Raw genomic sequence first — 12,157 nt, 5'->3', positions numbered from 1 at the left:
CAACTTCTGAGCAGTTCTTAAATTAACAACAGAATGGACATTTTTTATATGTGATAACGCTGCATGAGAAAATATGAACTTAAAATTCTTTGTGTTACATTCCCAATTCTCGGTGCATACTTTGGCGCCATATGCTGTTTTCCAAATTCCATGCTAGATCTCTAGCATGTTGTTCACCGCCACCTATCGGACTTCCATGGCGGTTTTTGGTGCAATGTTCAGCAAGGGTTGTCGTACGTAGAAACCGGAGATAGCGTGCCCTAGCTTATATTCAGGACACCAGGTGGCGCTTGTTATTTTGCTCATTATGGGCGTGGCTTACCGCCACATCCAAGACTATGAATCATTTACACAAAGGAACAGAGTAAAGCGTGTATTGTCTATGCCAGAGTAATATTGGACATCATGAGATTTGAAGTCCTTCGTCTCAGGATGGCGAGCGACGTGAAATGCCATAGTACTTTATAATTCAAAGTTCTGACTGGTCTTGTTAATTTCTTTGGGTGGTCGTATCGCTTACTATCAGGACAACGGCATTCCAATCCAATAAAAAAAATCACCAAGACAGCAGTTTGCACTCGTTTGTTATTTTGATCATTATGGTCATGGAGGTTAACGCCTATCTGTCGAATTTCTGCTGCGTTGCCTTACGAAGACACGAGTTCATGCAAACGAACTGAAGACTTGTGCTGATTCATCATCGTCAGGTAAAACAAAAATAAATTTCATTTACCCATTCGAATGTGTCACGCATAATAAAATTAAAATAATTGCACTCGTCAATGTGTAGCTGACAAATTCTTTAATTGCGCTAATCTATAAAACTTTGTTTCTGTAATTCTCATATTAATACGAAGTTACATTATCTATTAGTGCTATAGGCTCCTTTTAACTTATGCACGTTGTTATTTTAACTAATGTAGTTTTTATCATATAAAATTGTACGCAGTAGTGACATAGGAACGATAACGTTATGAGGGTGGAGTCGCAAGGTGTGACACCTCATAAATTTTAACATATGCGCTTCTCGGACATCACCTGCGGCGCAGGTTCGTGAAACTATTGATTTATTACTTACTAGTCAACCAATGAGTGTTTCAGTTTTCATGTGTTGCATTTTGCTGCCTCTGTGTTGCCTTTATCAATACATACTATAGATAATGATTTTATAGCTCTCGAATAAACACACTGAACCAGAAATCAGTTTATTGGGAATGTAGTAAACTGCGCACATAATTTCCAAAGATTTTTTATTATTATTAGCAATGCCTTACCAACTAATGCATACAAAGCTTTTGCGTTGAGTGGATAATAAATTCAACACGTAGTGTATGGTTATAAATTACAATTAAGTAAAACATTATTTAAAGAATTTGCAAACAAAATTTGCATGCGTATTTACGCCTAAAAATTTTGTGGAGTAAATTAAAAATTGACATTAGCTGGAGAAGGTGCAAGTCTGAGATTTAGAAAAGATTAAGATAGATAATGTCATGGCGAAAAAATGGGACAACCAAAATTGATCCAACGATGACGGTAAATAAAATCCTTTGACTGGAAGGGCGAGAGCCCCAGCGTGCACCGGAGAAGGCACGATGGATATTTCCACTCCTGTCCGATTTCTATAAAATATAGTCAATGTGGTAAATTTTGGTAAAGTCCGACCAATTTTAAGTCGAGAATAATGCTGAGAAATATACCTTTTTACAAATTAATAATACGATTATTTTCCACAAAAAGGTTTATAAGAGACATGGAACGTTCGCGCGAAAATATAAAAGGATTAAATTCGGGCGACGAAAGGCTAAGCGATTAACCACGATTATCCTGCCACTCGTTTAGATAACCCAAAGCAAAATTCATTCAATTTACAGCATCCACCACAGGCGGAATACTACAATAAAGGTCACTATCATGGGCATATTGTAATATCTTACAAAAACGATTTACTGTGAAATCCAAATCAAAAGTATTAATTGTTTAAGATAGAAATAAGAAGAGAAGACCTTAAAGACAAGCCGAGCGTGACGTAAGAAGAATACATATGAAATTGAGTATCCTCACAGGAAGCTGAGATGCAGCATCTTCAGCCTAAAAAGCGGAGTTGCATATTATCATACGCAGACGCACTTAAAAATATCTCTATAACGCTTTAACTTTTAAAAAAAATCGAACATCTGTCATGCTGTATAAAGTTTCCATCACTTTTCTAAAACCAAATTCTGAATTAGGAAGGATGAGTTCGGATTCTATAAGCCTTAAAGCCGGTTTATGATAAGATTTTTCATGACCTTAGAACTTTGGACGGGGAAATTGTTTTTAGGAAGATGAGCAGTTGGGGTATTTTCCAGGTTTCAAAATGGGTTTTCTAGGATAATAAAAATAAAAAATTACTTTCTACAGATTGAAGAAGATTAAAAGATAAAAGAATACTTGATTCAATTTACACTCGGAGCAATGCTGAAGATGGGCCTGAGTACGGATAAGTTCAGAAAGGAAGAATAGATCATCCAATGTATCTAAGGTAGGGTTAATTGATATATTTAACATAGTAATAGTGATATATTTAACTAGCAAATTCTAACATTTTTATTGTATTATATTCTTCCGATAGGAAGAGATCATAGAAAAATGGTCATTACTAGCTCTGCGAAATGCTTTAATTTTCTTCTAAACCAGCGAAGCGAGGAAATAATATTCATAAAAATTTAACCAACCCAATCTCTTCTTCTTAGCAAGCAGACAAGTACGAGCAGCAATTTTCTTAAAATCCAAGAAATTAAACTTAGTTGAAGAAGCTGCGAAATATTTTTCAGCTTCCTTACGACAAGGAATGCCTTCAGAGCACTCAGTATCCTCAGTATCAAGGCGGAGAAGGAATAAAATTACAGGCTAGTTATTTCTGAGGAATACTGGAATCAGCTAATCAGCTGTTGTAATAGACAAACGATAAATGCATTAGCAAGGGTTAAAGAGTTAACTGAGTTAATTTGAGGGAGAGATTAAACTTATAGGTCTAAAGAAGAAAAAAATCCTAATCAGCTTGAACCAGGCGATATTTATGAAGCGGAAGGAGAGAAGGAGCAGGAGGATATTATGAATTGGAGGTAGAAATAAATATCAGAAAATGCTTACTTCCATATGAATTTGGAAAAATAGACCAGGACAGAATCGAAATTAAAAAAGGAGAGACAAAAGACAAATCACGTATACTTTTAATTTGGGAAGGGGTGACTTTATGGGTAGCGGAACCATCATTGAGATCACATAGATTGACAACTAAAAGATCAAGTAATACAGATAAGAAGGGATAATTACAATGGGAACTCCAAAGATTATGGTGGCAATTAAAATCGCCTAACAAAATTAATGGACCGGGAATAGGAGAAAGAATAGAATTTAACTCGGAAAAGATTAACGCATCAGCGTGAATAATGTAGATTGAACCATGGGAAACATTTGAACAAACCGCGATAAAATTCGTAAAATAGTTTAATTTAAATGTCTAACATTCGTGTAAACTTAAGAAATCATCATGGGAAACATTTATGAATCAAATGACAACAATATAAAATCCGGGACTATGGCGCCGAATTGGAATTTACGTAAAAGTGATGAATTTACTAACTAAAAGGGCACCATCCGGCCGACTATCAACTCCATCTATCTATCACTACTATCATCACAAAGACATGAAAACTCTAGAACCATAAATATGGACCCGTCACCAAGGCACGACTCCGAGAAAGCAAAGATGAGTGGATAAAATTTATTGATCAAATAAAAACATTCATGCTAATTCTGTTTGATGCTTCCGTTGAAGAATTTTGAGGTCCCTGGGTAGAAAAAGAATTCAAAAGCTGTTCTAATAAAAATAAGACTACGGGCGGTACACAAACATTCAATTTTGATAGAAAATTTGTCAAAGATATAAAAGCAATATCTGGTTATCATCCGGAGAGACAGGGAATTGTGTCAATATAAAGATTTTGAAGAGGGTGACCTTTAGATTGAGAGGACGAAGGGCGGTTTACAAGCGAACTATGAGTCACTGCATCAAACTATTTAATTTTAAAGCTTCTAGAAGAAGGAAAAAATTTAGATTTTGAGTGGAAAGTTTGCAGCTGGCTATTTTGCAGTTATGAGGGGTTAGAGATGACATCCGTGAAAGACAATTTTGGAGAAGGATATCCTAAAGAAGCCTATCAATAACTAGTATTACTCTAAGATCTTGTTCATTAGTTTTTGCCTAACATATTCAGGATACTTTAAGCCAGTTGTCTTATGTTTGTCACCTCTGCACAAAAAGCATGTGGCATGAGCATCAGGTACGTCACAATTATGGTCATGATAGTTCTGAGTACAATGAAAGCATCGAGGATTGAATGTACATTGAGCACGGACGTGCCCAAAATGCAAACAATTGACGTATTGAACCGTCAGAAGTTGAAACGTGAACAGAGGCACATGTTGTTTTTTGATAGCACAAATCCCCCTCCGGAAGAACTTGAGCTGATAAAGTCAAAACTACTGACAAGAAAGGGGCCTAGGTACAGCATAATCCTTTTGATGAATAATTTTACGCAGAGCTCTCTCTCTTTAATAGATCACGTCGAGGAGACGCCAAGCGGCTTAACCACACCTTAGTCGAGCTTAGGCCAACGCGAGCGTAGAAATACTAATACAAGGCAAGTGATACAGACCCTCTAGGAATCTAGATGTTTGCCAAGTTTGAAGAAAACCAATGCTCGCGGTCAATATAAAAAAGTTTTGTGAAACTCAAGTATGCTGCGCTGTCCGTTTTTAATGTGTGTGAGTGAGACAAGGACAAGGTCGCAGGAAGTCGCTGGATGCAGGCCGCTTCCAACAGGTCGACGTGGAGATTCTTGGAGGAGGCCTATGTTCAGCAGTGGACTTCCTGTGGCTGAGATGATGAGTAAGACAAGTGATTGCGAGTGATTAAGAATTGTTATGAGCTACGCCAAATGGGTTTTACACACGTTGGCGCTTGCTTTAACACAGCCAACTAGATCAAGCGATACCGAGCGATGCCAACGCGAGGCGAATATGCTGTCAACATGTTGCTATTGACCTATACTTGGTAATGCTCAGCCAACGTGTAGTGCCAGCTTTAGAGTGTGTAAGTATAATAAAAATAATATGCTCATTTCAGCTCGTTATGTATAGAACTATTATGTTTTCTAGTATAGAATCACTAATAGTTCTTTCCGTATTCTAGTATTTGTCAGCGTAGAATTTTTTTTTAAATTGTAAGAGTATTTTTATATCGTATACCCCACGTACAGTCTACCAAAAAAGTAGCTAAACAAATTTATAATTTCAAAACGCCTAAAATTTATTTTGTCCGTACGAAAAACTGTTTTTTCTTCGCTAAATAAAACTTAAATCGATTTTAGTTAGTTTAGATGAAGAAAAAATAATATTTCAATTAATGTTTATGTATAGAAGCGCTTTGGAATTTTGAATTTGTTCACCTAATTTTGTGGTTGAGTGTACACAGGATACAAAGGTATGACGGTGCATATCGTTTGTATACTCGCTACATTGTTTTAGTGTTTTTTTACCATTTATACCTGCGTTACCTCTGACATCCTAATGTTACTTTAAGTTGTTTCCAACAGCCATAAACACCTCAATACCAAAGCATTATTACTTCTCTCTTACTATACGCATATTCTTTTTACGTGGGTTTCAGTTCTTATCATACACATACCTTTTAACCATTACCAACATCCATAATTATAATTTCGTAGATATTTCAGACCTTCATACCTTACCTTGCTATACCTTATTCTTATTTTTAGAATTACTAAAGTATTAGTTTGTCAGAAGTGGCATTCATAGACCGTTTGGATGAAATTTGATTGACAGAATTACAAGCAAATTTCTGCATTTACCTGTATTGCTTTGTTCTAGCTTAGTGCACTATCAGACTTATTTTTTCGAAGTTACCTTGACGCAGGCAAGGCTGCGAGCATAAACCAGTACCACAAACATACCACCACACCTTACCTTTATCTTTACCTCCACAGTTACCTGCATTATACCATACCTTTACCTCATTTTCTTATACCTCATACCATAGTACCAAGAGTAGGAATACCAAAAATGAAAATATTCATACCCAATAATATACCCACCAGTTACTGAAATATTTAGTTACTTACATTACCTTATTACCACAGTCCAAACATACCTCTTACCAAAACCGTAACCACAGGATACCAAGCAAGGCAATGTCAATTGAGCTCAAGGAAAATACGGACGCCAGGCGTATACCCACGGACACAAAAAGTTATGTGTACATTTTGTGCCAGTCAATATACGCTTACCGTCTGCTTGTCGCGCGCGGCGTGATACCGACGCTACGACCTGGGGCCGAGCCGCGGAGCATGAGATAGATCAACGACAAACTGCGCCTCTACAATGTGGCACTAAACACACAACAAGAAACTACGTTTTAATTCATCGAGACCGAGACCAATCATCCCCAAGCAACATAAAGTTGTCGTGTTTTATGCCACTTTCTAGGGCCGGTATACGAATTTCACTACAGTGTAGTGACGGCACGATACTGTAATGGTGCGATTCCACCGTGTTCTGAACTATGTGGGACAGTCCTGCACCAGAAATGTTGTTTCGGTCGACTAAACAAACAGTAAAAGGCGTTAAGAGTAAGGCACGTGCACTGCTGAAGTTGTGCACACAAGGTTTGAAAACAAATGTTCTGCATACTATTTTGGTGGAATCGCAACCTTACAGCGCTGCGAGATCACAGAGTTGCCGTTTATAGTAGCTAGTCTATTATTTAGTAACAAATAAATTATCTTACATTCGATAGATAAACCTAAACATTTTAAGGTGACACAGTATTCACATTAACAGTGTTACAATACATTTTTACTTATTATAATTATCAGTAATCAGTTTTATAAATAATAAACCTGAAATAAAGATTATAACTAACATCCTTATCATCAAATATGTATACTACTGAACACAGGCCGCCACAATTTTTTTTAAGAATCTACTGGAAGCGGGCTGTATCCAGCAGGAAGAAATATAAAGCACAATATTATAATTATAGAGGAAATCACAGCTGGCCATCTCGCCCGCAGTATTATGGTTGCCCAAAATACTGTGGGAGAGATGGCCAGAACAATACTTGCCTTTTCCCTTTCCTTTTCTTTCCCTTATTATCTTCTTCTTCCGTCCGCATTTGGCACACATGTCGTCATACTCCGTGCAGTTCTCATGGACCCATCGACTGCAAATATAGCATTGCAGCCAGTCTTCTTGGAGGTTACTTTTGTAGTAGTTTTCTCCGCATTGCGCGCAGTTATCTTGATCACTTTTCAGTCCCAAGGCTTGTGTTACGTCATGATAGCCTGATTCACTGTCTTCAGAACTGGTGTCGCTTAAACAGCTTACAGCCTTTCTTTTGCGCACCATTCGTTTAGCGGTCTTGTATATAGCGGTGTTTTTCCTATAACAAGAAAATAAACGGGATGAACATATCTTCCTTTTCAAGGGTAGGCAGAGTGGTATCATATCGAAATTTAACTAGCTATAGATGTCCTGTATCATAAACAAATTAATATGAGAAACTTAATCTCAAGAACTACTGATTCGAATTTTAAAAAACTTTTATTGTTGGATAGCCCATGTATTGTATAGGCTATAAAACATCACGGTCTGACTAATGGGAGAGGAGCCTCAATGGAAATTTTGCAAAGATGAAGGAAATTTTATTCCTTTTGAGAGTGTCCGTTGCATGGGCTGCGTAAATAGTTAAAGTCACGCCAACAGAGATATATGATGTAATTGTTTCTCTTAAAAACTTCTAACAATAATTGTATAAAACAAAATTCCCCACCGCATCTTTCTGCATGCCTGAACGCAATCCAAAAACTACTCAACGGATTTCGATGAAATTGAGTATGTAGATAGTTTGAGACCCTGGAAGGGACATAGGACAAAGGACAAAGGACATTTCTATCCCAGGAAAACTCTATCACGCAGGCGAAGCCGCGAGCAAAAGCCAGTACTAAATAAAAAGAAAAGTCCACTGTCCACTGTCACCTCAGTCCCCCCCGTGACTATGAAGGCTCCAAAGTCTTAGAAACGTCGGGAGAAAAGTAAAATATTAAAACCGCGATAAAATCCCAAAAAATGAAGTTTATATTTAAAAATAAAAGTCTTAACTGATTCATATACTCACCAACTCATCTCTGCTCAGCCAAACGTCTTGGATGTAGAAAGCTGAAACATTGTACAGATGTTTTGACATTTTCTGTGTATACATCATAATTGGACCGAGTGATGCTAAAGTACCAACTACTAAAATAACATTTGTGGATTTTTATGTATTATCACAGGATTTTTTTATGTATAAAAATATCTGGATTGGTTCACAGCTACTTTTGTATGTCAGATATAAATAGATCGGCGTGTTTTGATGAACTTTACCTAAGTATCACGTTTGGAATAATTGCGTGTTATTTTTATTTTTTGTTTATTTGTGGGTTGGTACATTTTGGCATAACTGGGTCCAATTACTAAAATGAAATATAATAAAATGAAATGAAATAATTTATTTGAACCTGTAGAATGTTATACATTATATAGATTTCAAAAGTGTTGTTCAAACACCTAAGTATATGTATTATGTTCGCGCGCCATGGACTATAAACTATTTGTATGCTATCTTAAACATTAGGAGAGCGCTATGAATATCGCGTTGCGAGGAATCGCGCATGTGTTTAGCTCGAAGCAGTTATTAAAAATTTGGCAAACAGCTCGCAGTAGCCTGATGTGACTAACCGCCATTTCCAATAAACGATCTTAATTACTTTTGACAAAAGTACAAACTTTTTTTAATTTGCTTACAAATGATTTATTTTGATTGGTTCGTATTCGGAATCGGATTTAAAATTGAGATTGGGATCGTTTATTGAAAACGGTTGTAAATGAACAGAGCTGACGTATATTGCGCTAGCCTACCAAGTATCAAATCCACGCGAAATTTAACTAAACTATGTACGTCGCGTTATTTAACTGCGAAGAGGGAAGCGACATAGCGCGAACTATTTATGTCTAGATATCGCGCTCTGCTATGATGGCATCTTTGCCCTTAATTAGTCAAGACTAAACAATTATGGTATGGTTTACAAGGTATAAGGAATGTTAAGAAAATTAATTCCTATATGAGTTATATAGGTATAGGAAAGCAATATTTAATTGACGCAATAGACTTTTACGTAGGCGGCGCTGTGAGATAAAGCTAGTATGCAATATTCATTTACTTTTATATAAGTAAACGTATGACGTTTTTTTAGAGCCAACAAATTTAATTTTTCGCTCTCTTATCGACACCTAGGTAGTTAATGCTTTGTCTATGAGCTATTTAGGATATTTTCTAATTATAAACAGCTCTAATACATCCCGGTATTAACCAAAAGGTAACGTTACTATTTTGTATATAAGTACCCGAAACCAATGTAACTGGCGCGAGAGTTTAAACAAGTTTAATAAAAACACCAGCTAACCCTGTTTCACAGGAAGGGTGGGTGCAGCCTCGGTCAATTTATAACTCCGCGAGACGCGTGACGCCTCTCGGACGACGCAACGCAAACTGCATCCGAGTTCTGACTCCCACTGATGAAGCGACAAGAAGCTGCTCCGAAATCAATATGCCCTCGAGCCTCGACATCTCACGAAGCGACGCGCACTGCGCCGAGCAAGAGCGCAGGTGCGAGCAGTTTTAGAGATGAGGCTTATTTACAATACTAGGTTTTAAAACTAGGTCTTTAAAATACGCGCATACTGTAAAAAGTGTTCTTAGATACAAGAATATAGATTTAAGGGTGTAGTTCGTCACCTTCTGGGTCTTCTGGCTCGATAATCTTCCGCTTCAGATTCCAATAAGGAGTTTCTGTAGTGCTCTTTTTCCACTGTGTTCTTCAGTTGCTTCATGGGGTAGTTTTCCAGCTCTGCATCTGCCATCATTTTCACGTAGTTCTCAATAATGACCACGTGTGCAGATGTATCAACCTACGAAATCTAGAAGTTCTCTCAGTCCAGAGTTTGGTGTTTGGCATATGTAATGATCGCGTAATAAAAGTCTGGATACCTTGCTTGTTATAACTTAATGTGGGATACCTAGTTTTGAACTCTGCTAGTTAGGGGTTTTATTGCTGGGCCGAATTCCAAGTAGGCTCTCAAACTAACCGGGAATCTTCAAGGTTTTACAGTGGAATTTGATTGACTTATCCATGTATTTCATGGCATACAATGAGGCATATTTCCAAACTGTTTTCACTTGTGTTAAGACCTTGATCTCAGTTCCTGTTTTCTCTATGGTTAGCGCTCAGCTGCCGAGCCACGATTGCACGACGGAGTGAATCCCTCCCTTCATGAGGTTTGCCCAGCAGGATTATGCTAGGTCATGCACAATCTAAAAAATATCTGCGGTATTGAGGTTGGAGACTGCTGTCTTCCATCCCTTGGAGTAAGCAACGTGATTTGGGGTTATGATGGATTTTGCGAGAGTGTTCTTCGTTAACATCTCATGTCTTAGGTGACAAACTCCGTTCAGTATAAAACAGTGACTTTAATTCAGCTCACCGATTCATCTCCCAATCCTGGTGCTACTATTAGTAATGCGTGATCTCATCGCTTCAGAATATCATTTATATCATTCGATATTAAATCGACCGTCGAGTCGTCGATTCATCATTCAAGTGGATAAACAAAATTATGGATTCATTGTTTATGTTACTTTGTAATAAATTTATTTTACTTTGTAATAAATGTGGGGTACACGACCGGAATCTGATTTCAGAAATGTTGTTTAGCCAGTTTTTACTTTAAAGGTTATATGAGGAGAAATATTTAGTTTCAAAAGAAAAGCGGGACAATACTGGCGATAGGAGGTTAAGAATTGTACGAAATACCTTTACGTATACTATTTACAAAAATACTGGACTCAAATACTTGGTATTCGAGTCAGGTATTTTTAAGTACTGTTATTTAAAAGCCCATATGCCCCATCCCTAATTCCGTTGCACTCCGTAAGCCGCGGGTCACGGCATGGCGTGCGCCGCCTTTTGTTATGTAGCCAACTATCAGGAACGTGGGGAGTCTCGCCTGACATTTCAGTTACTGTATGTCAGTACAATTTTTTCTGTGCTCGCAGATCTCCGGGACTAAGCAAGAAATAGAGTACACTCCCATGTATGGAAAATGTTCAAAGTAGCTTATGGTATTTATTTTTTGGAAGACGGAAGCGCTCCACAAAACCATTTATGCTATGTTAGCGAATCTATTTTTGTAATTATCTTTCGATTGCACAGCGAATAATTCAGTATTAAACCGTATTTCATTTTAATGTTATTTTATTATTTGTATGATTAATGAAGCCATGGCGTCTTTGAATGTTAATTCATATCTCCAGACAGAACATGGCGATGAAGTACACAGCGGTCCCTAAAACCTGTTCCTTCAGGCTTGCAGCTGCGATTGTAGTTTTATTATGACAGTATTTTCGACATCACTTATGTGTCACAATGTAACTATACGTACGACACATTGAAATGAAATTTAAAAAATACCTTTATTTTGATGAGCTTTGGTGACAATAAACAAAGAGCTAAATATTCTCGTTTTATGTTACCTATTTTCCAATATGTCTAAGTTGGCAATCTGAAAGTCAGCGCAGGCCTAGCTTGAGGCGTTCGTCGTACGTCATAAATACTAAAATCATGAACAGATACTTCATAAAAGTATTATATACATACGCAAATTCAATACGGGAAATAATTGTGTGGAACTTGACGTTTGTCACAAACATGATTGCGGTGTTTAATAAACGCTGCGTAATACTACTTACACTGTAAATACGTGGACTACCTCACTAATATTTGCTGTATGCAAGCAAGCTATTCTGAGGTATAAACCCACCTTGTTCATGCATTAGATAGGCATACGTTGGAAACCCAACTTTGCCCATTCAAAAATTCACCTACACGTGAGTGCACGTGAGAAATATTCACCGTGCACCGGCTGATACCCTGACTGAATGGCGACGCGTATGCAGGCCCTTTTATACGCAGGCACAACGAAACGATAGCGCGAT

The 12,157-nt window shown here is 37.4% G+C and overlaps 1 long non-coding RNA gene across 1 annotated transcript; it reads left to right on the top strand.

The window, feature by feature from the left end:
• Positions 1-386: 386 nt before the first annotated feature.
• Positions 387-11,410, top strand: LOC115455509. Its single transcript, XR_003939803.2, has 2 exons — positions 387-707; positions 9,582-11,410. It is a non-coding gene; the product is annotated as an uncharacterized LOC115455509 (long non-coding RNA).
• Positions 11,411-12,157: the final 747 nt, after the last annotated feature.

Source organism: Manduca sexta, chromosome 27 (genome assembly GCF_014839805.1).
Source record: "Manduca sexta isolate Smith_Timp_Sample1 chromosome 27, JHU_Msex_v1.0, whole genome shotgun sequence".
NCBI lineage: Eukaryota > Metazoa > Arthropoda > Insecta > Lepidoptera > Sphingidae > Manduca > Manduca sexta.
Note: the sequence above shows the minus strand (reverse complement) of the source record. Positions and strands in the feature narration are given on the sequence as shown.